We start from the raw sequence: 4,239 nt of genomic DNA, 5'->3' as shown, positions 1-4,239 counted from the left end.
AACCACTCTAAATGACTTGCCAAAGACTTCTAAATCCTAGCCACAAGCCTCCCAAAAGATGGAGAAAAGTTAGAGAGAAAGATGAAAAGATGGATCCCCAAATCGGGCTGAATTGCTTCTTTAAATAGGCCGGAGTTGGGCATCCACATAGCCTTGTGAATTTCCACACGCTTGTGTGGATTCTCTGGAATCCTGGTTTTTCTACGGGCTATGAACAGTAATTGCTACAGCATTTTCCCCAAGTGCCTGCTATAGTACTCCGTGAAAATAATACCAATTCCACACTTTTCATCGAGGCAAGATAAACGTGCATACTGACAGGTTGCTCCGTAAGTGCACGGTGTTGTCGAAGTAATAAATCCCCAGGTGAGTGGGGGTATCATATCCACAGGGAGTAAGGAGTAAAAATACTTATATTGTCTCTTAGCTAAGTGAAAAATGGAATAGTGAATTGTGTGTCAAAAGATGTGAAATAACAAAAGTGAAATCAACAAGAGAGAAAGTACGAGTAAGGAGAAAGTAAGGCAATCGATAAAGATGGGGTACCCGGGTATTGCTCCCCCTAGGACAATAGTTTCAAGTGCAAGAACCCTCTATTATGCTTCCTAACTAATGCAATGGTGAGTCATGGACATCCTTAAATACATGGTCCCAAACCTAAGGTCAACCATGCCTAATTCTACACATGTCCCGGAGGAGAAATTGAACAATCTCAACACCTCGCACTCGCATAGAATTGCAATTAGCTCTAGGGATTCCAAGTGATAAATCTCTTTCCTAATTATAGACCTAACCCTTTGGTCCAGGAGAAAGGTCCCTAGCCACAATTAAGCCCTAGATGCTAAAATCACCTCAACGATTCACTCCGTTGCACTCGCAACTAAGCCCCAGCGGAGGGTCATCCCTTAGCCCATTCACTCTATCGTGGCCGCAAAGAACTCGAGGAACGGAGGTAGAATCTATCACACCATAGGGGAAAGGGGACGCTCCTGTACCTCTCGATTCACCCACTCAACCCTCTCCAATCAAGCTTCGTCTAACTCTCGGGGTGTGTCTGTAATGTTTGTTTTTTTTTATCTATCTTTGACTAATTTGACTAGGTGTTTGGTGAGTGGGCCCCACTGTTGTTTCATTGCCTTAATTTCCGGATCTTGCCTGATTGTGGATTATTGGTTTTTCCTGTTTTTGATTAGTGGAGGCTTTTAATTGAGTTTATGGGTTGCTTTTATAGGTTTAGCTGTGCAACCAATCTTCTTGCTCTCCAAACTCTCTTATCCTTGAAACAACTCAACCTTGGCCGAATTTTGGTGTCTTTTTCTTTTCTCTTTATGCTTGGTTTTTGAGTGGAACTTGTCACCAACAAGCTTAGAGGTAAGCTTGTTATTTTCTTTAGAATTCTGAGATTTTTATTGTCCTGTTTTAATTGTTTTGTTAGTGCCAAGCATGTATGTTTATCTGAGAATTTATTTGAGCATGTTTTTCATGTCATTGAGTGTTTTTGGTCATTTTGAATAATTATGTGTAGCATGCTTTTGTAATTTTAAGCTTAAATTCTATGTGTGCATGTTGCAACATAGAGAGGTTTGGAATCTGCAGCCTTATTTTGTTAAGTTTTTTTTTATCTCTCATGATTTTGCAAGCTTGTATCTACCAAGGGATGCCTATAATTTAATTAATATTTGAGTATGCATCTTGTAAGTCTGGTCATGTAAATTAGCATTCATGTTTTGAATTATTTGAATATAGGTTTCCATGTTTGTAAGCTTGACATTGTGAGTATGCAGCCATGTTATAAGTTAGTTGATTATATTTTTTTAAAAAAATTAAACATATGGTCATGCATGATGGTTTGTTGTTATGTATATAAATATATGTGTATTTGTGTGGGTATGCATGCATTACATGATTTAGAAATTCTTTTCCTTTGGAAATTCGTCCATATCCTGGTATCCATGCTAATGTTTAGTTTATTTTTAGTAGTGCTTTATAATAGAGCTTATTTAAATGTTTATGGTGCAAGTTAGAATTTTAGATTTATATAATATGAAACATGTGTTAATGATGATTATTAGTTTTGAAAATTTTGATGTGCTTGTGCTTATTTCATAGCCTTCTCGGAGTATATGTATATGTATAGTTGATTTTTTTGTTGGCTTAACTCCTTATTTCTCCTGTAAACTTTTTAGTTACTAGTATGTGCATGATTGTTACATTGTCTTGCTAGCTTTGAACTCTTTTTATTTGTTGAATTAGCTTGAACTATAGTTGTAATTTAGGCCCGCCCAAGATTTGTAACCTAAATTAGATTATTACATGCTGGGTAGATCCATACCGGGCTGTAGTTCGCGGGACTTGGTGAACCCAACTCTGTAGCTCGGAGCCAGGTAGGCTCTCGCACTGAGTATTCCGTATTTCTGGCAATAATTATTATTTAATTATTGCATTGTTTGATAATTTTATTTATTTGCGTGGTATTTATGTTTATTTATTTATTTTTCTTATTTGCATTATTTATTCGATGAATTCCTCTATCCGTATTCCGTATTTTCTGCGGTTTTTAGTACATCTCCATTTTACGGCTCGCCCTGACTAGGAGGAGTAAGTCCCTAGCCATGTGCACATGTTTTTACGTAGTAGCGCTACCCCCATCTGCGGTCGAAGATCCGGCTACGGTACGTTGATATTCCGTTACGATTGCATTCCGACTTCATAGTCGAAGATCCGACCTCGTCTTTGTTGATTTGTTATTAGCCGGGGAGATGTATTTCTGCGTGTTTTTTTCGTGTTTTTTTGGATTATTCCAGATTCTGCGTATTTTTACGTATTCCGTATGAAGCATGAGCTATTATTCTGCAATATCTGCTATACTTGTTGTTTATCTGCGATCCTACTGAGCCCTTGTGGCTCATGCACTTTGGGTATTCTGTTTTCGCAGGAGAAGATCAAGTTTAGGTCTGGGGGGTGTCAGAGAGTCGTATTGTCTGCGTTATCAGTATCTTGTTATTACCTTCTTGTGAGTGTAAGACTTGTATTCTGATTGTATTTGTAATTTGCGAACTGTTGGGTTGTATTTGAATTCTGTAGGGCTGCTAAAGTCCGTACTTGTAGATGCCCATTTAAGCTGCGATTCATCCCAATTTTGGGGATCTTCTTTTCGCCTTCTCTCCAACTTTTAGCCATCTTTCAAGAGGCCATCGGCTAGGCTTTCGAGAGGCTTTTGGCACATCTTTGGAGTAGTTCTACGGATTCAAAACTGCGCTCCACTTGGAAGAAGGCTATTGTGGAAGCTTTTATGGGCACCGATCTGGTGAGGTGTGCCTAAGTCCAGACAAGGCGACCTTTGGCGAGGACTAGGCTGCTCCACAAGACCATCCAGAAAACTAACGAGGGGTTTTATTATGGAACACTTGTTTTTACTTTTGATTTCATTGTTGATTGTATTGTGCTCCATGGAGAGCTAAACCCCCTAGTGGGTACTTGGATTTTGTAAACCCTAGGATGTTATTGTTTCATTAATCTTTTATTATGGTTTCCTTAATTGATGCTTCAATGGAGTTCTAATCTTGAATGCTTGTTGTATGATGTCTCTCTTAGAGTGACACTAGAGTTGAGAGTCCATCTTGGTAACCACTATAGATAAGTGACACCCTACGAGGGTTAGACATTACTTGATTGGAGAGGGTTGAGAGGGTGAGTCGAGAGGTAGCGGGGCATCCCCTTTCCCCTCTAGTGTGATTTATTTTACCTCCATTACTTGAGTTCTTTACGGTCACAAGAAAGTGATGCTCTAGGGAATGAACTCCGCTGGGGCTTAGTTGCGCGAGTAACAGAGTAAAGCGTTGAAGTGACTCTAGTATATGGGGCTTAGTTGTGACTAGGGGCCTTTCGCCTAGACCAAAGTGTTAGGTCTATACATAGGAAGAAGGTTTATCACTTGGAATCCTTAGAACTTTGTGTAGCTCTACACAGTGTGAGGTGTTGAGACTGAGCGTTTTCTCCGCCAGGGCATAGTCTAGAGTTAGTCACGGTTGACCTTAGATTTATGACCTTGTGCTTAAGGATTTCCATGACTCATTGAGCATTGATTAGGAAGAATAATAGTAGGTCTTCAACTTTAAATATTAATCAAAGAGGAAGCATTGGCCGAGTACCCCATTTCTATCGATTGCCTTACCTCTCAATTTTATCTATGCCTCTCATTCTTGTTCATTTTATTTCTGTTTACTTTACTCTTTATCA

The 4,239-nt window shown here is 39.2% G+C and overlaps 1 long non-coding RNA gene across 1 annotated transcript; it reads left to right on the top strand.

Annotated features, from left to right (window-relative positions):
- Positions 1 to 1,169: 1,169 nt before the first annotated feature.
- On the top strand, positions 1,170 to 3,070 carry LOC120251906. The gene is made up of 3 exons (XR_005533520.1): positions 1,170 to 1,371; positions 2,325 to 2,384; positions 2,936 to 3,070. It is a non-coding gene; the product is annotated as an uncharacterized LOC120251906 (long non-coding RNA).
- Positions 3,071 to 4,239: the final 1,169 nt, after the last annotated feature.

Source organism: Dioscorea cayenensis, chromosome 20, assembly GCF_009730915.1.
Source record: "Dioscorea cayenensis subsp. rotundata cultivar TDr96_F1 chromosome 20, TDr96_F1_v2_PseudoChromosome.rev07_lg8_w22 25.fasta, whole genome shotgun sequence".
Lineage (NCBI taxonomy): Eukaryota > Viridiplantae > Streptophyta > Magnoliopsida > Dioscoreales > Dioscoreaceae > Dioscorea > Dioscorea cayenensis.
The sequence above is the reverse complement of the archived record's forward strand: the minus strand, read 5'-3'. Positions and strand labels throughout refer to the sequence as shown.